General features: G+C 44.3%; 1 protein-coding gene across 3 annotated transcripts in view; it reads right to left on the bottom strand.

Moving 5' to 3' along the window:
• LOC142655834 (mitochondrial import inner membrane translocase subunit tim16-B-like) overlaps positions 1 to 8,962 on the bottom strand; it is a 110,435-nt gene that overhangs the window by 56,161 nt on the left and 45,312 nt on the right. The gene's annotated exons all lie outside the window — the stretch shown is intronic.

The raw sequence follows: 8,962 nt of genomic DNA, 5'->3' as shown, positions 1-8,962 counted from the left end.
TCTGTTGAAGCCATTAGAACCAGACCGCTCCACCTCAAGGATTGTGCGTATGGTAAATGGAGGGGGGGCCAACGTGCGGGCCCTCGGGAGAGTTATGAATACTCATCAACCCTTGCAGAAAAGTGTAGCTTACGCCAGAAGGGATAGATTTGTTTTGTTTTAAAAAGGTAGGATCTGGACTCCATTGATGAATGCTCTTGTACATAATAACGCAGAGTTGATTATGTAGCATATCCCCGTGTCAGACTATTTCCTGTCGGAGACCTGTATATTATCACAGCCGTGTGTTCCTTTCTGCCGAGTGTAACATTTACCAGATCATCTTAATGGCTTAACTCTGAAGACTCTCCTGCTGCTGGCAATGTGCATGTAACATCATTTCTTTGATCCGCACAAACTTCAATACTTACAGTTTGAGATCTGCAGAACATTGTCGCTTTTTTCTTACATGACATTAAGGAGGGAAAATCCCCCCCCCCCCCCATCGTATATCGCTCACGATCAGATAATATACAAATGTCATTTGCACAATTTTGTAGACCCTTTACCTGCAGCTATGTGGCATTGGAAGGAGTTCGTCTAGTTCAGCATTAAGAAGAGGGGGGATGGGGGGGGGGGTCTGGAAGTCATTATCCAAACTGGGCAGGAGGTCTGCGGCTAATCTGTGGCGAGTGCGCATGGAGTGAGCAGAGGGAGGGGGGCAGGTGTGTGCATCCTGAGGCGATGTTTTATATTACAAGGAAAGAAAGGTCTCTCTGTGAAGGAATAGAGATATTATCCAAAATATCAGTGGGGTGAGGGAGAGAAGCAGGGGCAAAGCATGGCTGTGACAGAGAAAAGAGGAAAGCCAGGCAGGGAGAGACTGTCAAAGAGAGGATTAACGGGTTAGATAGTGATTGTTGTATATGAATAAAGACGATTTAGGGAGACACAGTACGGATAACAAAATGTGGTCCTATGTGGCAAATCAGGGGGGCCATAGTTCAACTGCACATGCTACCCCTACTGTGCACCTATTAGGCCTCATGCACACGACCACAGTTTTCTGTCCGTGTGCCATCCACGATTTTGTTTCTATGTCCCACAAAACAGTTATGGTCGTGTGCATTTAGGCCTTTAGGTGGTCTTGCACAGCACGACATGTAAGCGCCGATCAACGTGACCGCTCGTTGATCGGCGCTCGTTTGCTTCATTCACAAGGAGCTAGTATGGGAAGGAGCGCTCGTTATTCCGATTGCTCGCCCCCATAGTTTCTATTATGTAGGCATCGCGTCTCCCTGTTTACACATGTGCTGCCGACAACGATAATATTTCGCCATTTAAAACGATACAATCAGCCGATGAACGAACGTTTGCTTGTTTTTCTGCTGATCGTTGCCCAGTTTACACAGAGGAATGATTGAGAAAGAGAGTTCTGTGAACGCTCGTTTGCCCGATAATTGGCCCATGTAAACAAGGCAGCGATCAGCAGATGAACGAGCAAACACTCGATCATCTGCTGATCGTATAGTTTTAAAAAATGAAAATATTATCGTTGTCGGCAGCACATGTGTAAACAGGGAGACGCGCTGCCGACATGACACAAATGTATGGGGATGAGCGATCAGAGTAACGACCGCTCGTCCCCATCCATAGCTCCGTGTGACAGGAGCAAACGAGTGCCGATCAACCATGTCTCGTTGATCGGCGCTCACTGCACCGGCCACTTATCGGCCGGTGTAAAAGGGCCTTTAGATGTCCGAGACCCTTGCACAGGATTGCGTCAGTACACACCTACAGAAAAAAAACAACAAAAACTGCCCATATATCACTATATACTAACCCATTCACTTTCAATCCGTTGTAGAACATAGCCTGAAATGGCTGAAAAGAGAGAACAATAGACTGCGTTTATCTACATAGCAAATGGGGATGAGAGAGACTTTAGGTTTATGGTCTCTGAAACAGTATATGCAGTTATGGGTAAAGAACAACTAAAAATGGAGAAAATCTATTCACATGGTTCAAGGTCTCCCGATTCACAATCCATCCACTATTGGGATTCATTGGACGAGTTCATTTGAGGTCGGCTTTAGATGAGGCAAAGTGAATAATCGGCCAATCTACACATCGTGTTCACCGTCAAATTTGCCGATCAGGTGCATTGATTTGCTGAAACAACATGGCAACTGACTTGGGTACAATGCATTGCACAGATGAAGGTCTCACTCAATCGCATGTGAGCAATGGTGGGAGTACTGTAGGGGGAACTTGGGCAGACGATAGGGGTGGGAGTACTCGATCCGGTAGAGTGGAAGCGTAGCACTATATATATATATATATACATAGTACTGAGTGCAGTACACAATACACAGGAGTGAGTGCAGAACACAATACACAGGAGTGAGTGCAGTACACAATACACAGGAGTGAGTGCAGTACACAATACACAGGAGTGAGTGCAGAACACAATACACAGGAGTGAGTGCAGAACACAATACACAGGAGTGAGTGCAGTACACAATACACAGGAGTGAGTGCAGAACACAATACACAGGAGTGAGTGCAGAACACAATACACAGGAGTGAGTGCAGTACACAATACACAGGAGTGAGTGCAGAACACAATACACAGGAGTGAGTGCAGTACACAATACACAGGAGTGAGTGCAGTACACAATACACAGGAGTGAGTGCAGAACACAATACACAGGAGTGAGTGCAGTACACAATACACAGGAGTGAGTGCAGAACACAATACACAGGAGTGAGTGCAGAACACAATACACAGGAGTGAGTGCAGTACACAATACACAGGAGTGAGTGCAGTACACAATACACAGGAGTGAGTGCAGAACACAATACACAGGAGTGAGTGCAGTACACAATACACAGGAGTGAGTGCAGAACACAATACACAGGAGTGAGTGCAGAACACAATACACAGGAGTGAGTGCAGTACACAATACACAGGAGTGAGTGCAATACACAATACACAGGAGTGAGTGCAGTACACAATACACAGGAGTGAGTGCAGTACACAATACACAGGAGTGAGTGCAGTACACAATACACAGGAGTGAGTGCAGAACACAATACACAGGAGTGAGTGCAGAACACAATACGGAGGAGTGAAACCTCAGAAAGAAGTCTTTGTTTGGCTCTCAGACACCGGCCCCTGAATTCCTGCTGGAATTTGCTGCTGTGTAAATATTTTCACTCTGGACGCGTCTCTCTTCCAATCCCTTAAATCTGCGCCAACTTCTAGCCTCAAATTAAAAACCAGACTCTGCTGAAAAGCATGCTGGGATATTGTATCCCGCACAAAGCTCTCTTATGCCTTGCTATTAACTCTCTGCGGCCTGGGACATTGCCAGAGGCTTGCGGTGCCTTTATTTAACCTCTCGTCACCAAAAGACATGTCGATTTTCTATGTCATCAACTCTCACTTAAATACCTGCAATTATCGTTCCTTTCCTATGCGTCGATACCACAGCAAGTAAGTACAATTAAAAAATTTGTCTAAAGAAACCTGGGTGACAATTCCTTATATTAGTGGTCGCCCAGCTTTCCTAGACTCCTGAATGGCAATACGGACTAGCTATGTAGTTTATGGGGCCAGGGAGTGCACCGCTGTGTAAACTTGGGACATTCACCATTCAGGAATCTGGTAGAGCCGGACGACAACCTCTATTTGTCCATTCCCGTCTTTGATCATCATAGTCTATTAACGAAACAAATTCTACTGCATCAGATCCGTGCTGTCGCACATGAAATGCTGCCTGGCAAACGGAGTGTTAAAATTTTTCTTACGGTTTTATGCCTTAAGTTCATTTATCGCTTTCATTAAGTAGACCAACCTCAGCATCTGGGAGCCATTTCTGAACTGACATTAAAATCTGCCAGAACTATGATTAGAGGGAGGCGGAGGGCGGTGGTGAGGTAAGAAAACTTATTTCTGGTATAATTATGGGGTCAGCTTGGTCCCGATGGGACGACGATGGAGGGTGAGGTGAGAGGAATGGGGAAGAGGGGGGACGACAACTGCATTGCCGGAGCTGGGCACTCACCTCAGCTTCCCCTGTAATCACCACTCTGTGGTCTATAGACATATACTTAGATCTGTATATACCACACAATGGGCAATATCCTGACAGGGCTGATGAGGTGGCGGCGTCTGCCCCGGCTGGATTAGAAGTCAGGATGCCTCAGGCCTGGCACTGACCTGTTTATTTTACGGTTGTTATGGAGATCGGCCGCAGGCTAAGCTCCTGCTAAATAAACGCTAGTCCTGGAGACCAGGGAAGGACGGGAGTGGTGGTGTCGAGAGGAAAGAGGGGGCCAAGCAGAGATGAAAATCTATTCTATAAACAAAACAAAAAAAATTCATTTTTAGTTGAATGCAGGCGTATTATATTATAGCCATTACCTCACACACCATGAGCCGTAATACTCGGAGATCAAAGTCTAGCTAAAGTAACAGCGCAGGTATCGGGTCGTTAGTACAACACATTGCCGTCAAAAAATATACGTTTATACAAGTTCTTCCACTATGGAGAAAACTGTTAAAAGGAGTCGTCCGCATCGGACATGGCTCTTGCCTCTTGTACTAGCTCAGAATGGGATAGATTTTGCCTAAATTGAAGACCCGCCTTTATGCAAACTCGCAAAAATAAATAAATACGAACACAATATAACTGATCAAATATATATCTTATGCCGTATTCAGACAAGCGTGACAAATCGGCCGTGAAAAACTAGTTGCAACAGTGCGGGACCCATTTTCACGGATTCCTCATAGACTTGAGTCTTTTGAGGGGTCCGTGAAAATGAACAGAAATAGGACATATCCTAATTTTCACAGGCCGTTCACACGGTCAGTTAGAAGAAAAACGGCCGTGCGAACAGCCCATAGAAAATCTGATTAATATTGCAGTCTCAGATGCCAAGCTTTTTTTCCCCCCTCTCTATTGGCAGCACAGTGCCAATCCAGCTTTGAGCTGAACAGCTGAGTCATGGAAGGAAGTCTAGTTGCTATGGATCTACTTCCTAACAACCAATCTTTTCAGTGGGTTTGTCAGGTTGGACACACCCAGCAATGTCTATCTTATATTAGTTAGTGCAGGCATGAGCTGAAGACCTAACGGAGGGCAGAGAAGGGGCAAGAACGTTTGTCAATATTCAAATCATGATTTTCATTATCTCTTATTGTTGTATTACTCATGTTTGGCAAAATAAATTTAGGTGGAAAGCCTCTTTAAAAGGGGTTGTTTTTTTTAGAAATTACATTTTCTAATGCCCTATTAGAGAATGTTGGGATAACAGAGGAGGGTCTCCCATTCAGGACCCCCATCTATCAGACAGAGAGGAGAGCAGCTACAATGAACGCCTTTTGCTCTGGAGGACCCGGCACGTCTTTGCATTACATGGACAGCCCATTGATTTTAATGATAACTATGTTAGGCTGGGTTCACACGACCTATTTTCAGACGTAAACGAGGCGTATTATGCCTCGTTTTACGTCTGAAAATAGGGCTCCAATACGTCGGCAAACATCTGCCCATTCATTTGAATGGGTTTGCCGTCGTACTGTGCGGACGACCTGTCATTTACGCGTCGTCGTTTGACAGCTGTCAAACGACGACACGTAAAAATACAGCCTCGTCAAAAGAAGTGCAGGACACTTCTTTGGACGTTTTTGGAGCCGTTTTCTCATAGACTCCAATGAAAACAGCTCCAAAAACGGACGTAAAAAACGCTGCGAAAACGCCGCGAAAAACCTGAGTTGCTCAAAAAACGTCTGAAAATCAGGGGCTGTTTTCCCTTGAAAAGAGCTCCGTATTTTCAGACGTTTTTGGTCACTACGTGTGCACATACCCCAATGCTTAATTTCCCTTGTGGTGGAGTTGCAGGATGTTTAAACACTTTCTGCCAGGTTCCTCCACAGATTGTAGCTGATCATTGGTGGTCACAGCAGTGGGACACCTCCTTTTCAGCTTATTGTTGGGGGGGACCTTAGGCCCTGTTCACACAGAGTTTTTTGCAGGCAAAAAATTCCGAATTTTGAGGCAGATTTTGATCTGCCTGCACGCCATTTCAATGGGAGGTCAGAGGCGTAAACAAACAAGTCCGCCTCCCAGTGAAATCAATGGGAGGTATTTTTGGCCGTTTTTTGGAGTGTTTCCAACGCGGTTTCCGTGTCAAAAAACTCAGTGTGAACAGGGCCTTATAACGAAAAAAGACAAAGTGGACAACCCCTTTAACCTTCTCTGCTCCATTGGGACTTTTCTTCTCATGTTATACATTGCATAAATATTCACGTACGTCTACTCTGCCTCTACAGTTTCTATATTCGCTGTATGGCAGGAATGAACTAGAAGGGGTCGTTCAAAGTGAATATACATACCTAGGAGGCAGAGAAAACACCTTGGCAAGAACCACCAAAAGTGGAGGTGCTCTGTAAACAGTTGAACACCAATAGACTTGTCCCCGAAAAGGGATTAACGAGGAAGAGACAAGAATAAAACGCACCTACAGACGGAGATGTGACCCTGACCTTCAAAACTCCAAAATATTTTGTGAAAGAACAAACTGCCTTCACACAAAGAACAAACAAATCTTGAAATGTGACCCATAGCACTACAGGAGTGTAACAGAGAAATGACAGCTGTAGCCAAGGGCCAGGTCTAGATCTCTGTACATGACTATTGTAGAAATTTATTTAATTACCAGAGATAAGGTAAACACAGTAAATGCCCTTTAAACGAGCGTTCACAGATGTGCTGACGACATGATGGAAATGTATGTGGACGAGTGATCGGAGTAACGACTGCTCGTCCCCATCCATAGCTCCTTGTGAAAGGAGCAAACGAGTGCCGATCAATGAGCTGTCTCGTTGATCGGCGCTCGTTTACACGGCCCTCGTTGGGCCGTGTAAGACCACCCTAAGGCCTGCTGTAGGCGATACATCCATAGGACGTGCGGCCACACTTTGCATGCAACCCAATAGGTTTGCAACACAGAAATACATGGATCTTAAAAGGGGTTGTCCAGAATTAGGAAAAAAAAAAAAGGAGAGAGAGTTTGCGGATTTTTCTAGGAACGTCGCCACTTTTGTCTGTGGGCTGTGTCTGGTATTGCAGTTCAGTCCTATTCCCGCAAATCATGCTGAGCTGCAATACCAGACACATCCCATGGACAAGAGTGGCGCTGTTTCTGGAAAGAAAAAAATACCCCCTTTTTTTCCCAATTATGGAAACCCCCTAGAATGTAATTTTTAACAGTTGCACGACCCCCAAATATATTTCTCCATTCACATATATTGTTGTAGTAGGACTACAAATCGCACAACAGTAGGATCAGGCAATCCAAGTCGCACAACCAAACTCTGGTTAGACCCACCTCAATGGAAGTTGTACTCTATTTCTACTCTTAGAAGGAATTTATCCAGCTCACTCCCATCTTTAATCCAAAAAACAATGGGGGTTAATCCTTATTTAAGGATAATGGGCAGAGACATTCAAAACTGTTCCCCGCCTACTGAGGATTAAAACAATACAGTAGACATAGAAATAAATGCTAAAACTAAAGAAAAACTTGACCACAGTGTTGTAGCCAGACTACATGATTTTCTAAAATCTTCCCCTGACCACTTGCATTTTTAGCTGGCAAATGACTCATGGGGTTGATATTGCTGACAAATGAGTGGGGAAGGGCTCCTGCTCCAGCCAGTTACCTTACAGCCACAGACAGGTCTGATCTGAGAAAGGGAAACATTTGATTTCCTGAGAGACACAAAATAATATATATATATATATATGGGTATGTGAACACACAGTGTTTTCAGATGTAATTCGGGCGTTTTACGCCTCGAATTACGCCTGGAAAAACGCACCCTAATACGCCTACAAACATCTGCCCATTGCTTTCAATTGGTTTTACGATGTTCTGTTCCCACGAGCCTTAATTTTACGCGTTGCTGTCAAAATATGACGTGTAAATAGAGGCCCGTGAAAAAGAAGTGCAGGACATTTGAGACGTTTTTCAATGGCTCCATTGAAAAACAGCTCCAATAACGGCCGTAAAATACGCGAGTTGCTACAAAAATGTCTGAAAATCAGGAGCTGTTTTCGCCTGAAAACAGCTCCGTATTTTCAGAAGTTTTTGGTCACTGCTTGTGAACATACCCGAACAGTTTTGATTCCAATATAAAATAGGATAGAATTCAGGGTAATGGAGTTATTAAAGGGGTCGTCTCATCAGAAACCACCCCTTTTCAGAATGTGGCCCCTGGGATGATCAGCAGATCGCCCCGAGTCCTGCGACTAAAACCCCTGTAAACAGCTGACAAGCCTTGTAATACAAGGACAGCTCGATTCCGCCAGAATGGGAGACGTTCGTTCAGGGTGGCTCTCTGTTTTGGCCCCTCTATGATGCCCTAATAGGACATATGGACAGGGTTTTTCTTCATGAGACAACCCTTTTAAAGTACTTCTGGAATAATTATTTTTTTATGTAGTATGCCATTTTTTTATTTGTATATTATTCTATATTTCAATACTATCTGTTATAGTGAGGTCTTGTTGTGTTTTCCCATGCCAGCATGAACAGGTTTCGAAGGCTCTGTTCACATGTGTGTCAGAGCTACCATATAGCGCTATTCTTCTCATCAAAATGACGGACACAATGTCGAAACCCGACCGACCCTATTATAGGTCAATGGGGTCTGTCAGGCGCCGGTGGTATCAGTCATACAAGGAAAGAAATGTACATGCATGGCTATAGGAATCAACTATAAGATAGATAGATAGATGTAGAAAACAAATATGGCGGTCCTTTCAAGTGTCGATTAGACAATGAGGTCTAGAACACGCCGCACATTTCCATTGATTTCTTTCGTTTCCCTTATGGTAAATAATACATAAAAACACATTGCTAATTCCTTCCAGAGAAAAGTTACTGATATAAGATCATGCTGTTGAAA

This window comes from Rhinoderma darwinii, chromosome 6 (genome assembly GCF_050947455.1).
Source record: "Rhinoderma darwinii isolate aRhiDar2 chromosome 6, aRhiDar2.hap1, whole genome shotgun sequence".
In the NCBI taxonomy this organism is placed as follows: domain Eukaryota; kingdom Metazoa; phylum Chordata; class Amphibia; order Anura; family Rhinodermatidae; genus Rhinoderma; species Rhinoderma darwinii.
Note: the sequence above shows the minus strand (reverse complement) of the source record. Positions and strands in the feature narration are given on the sequence as shown.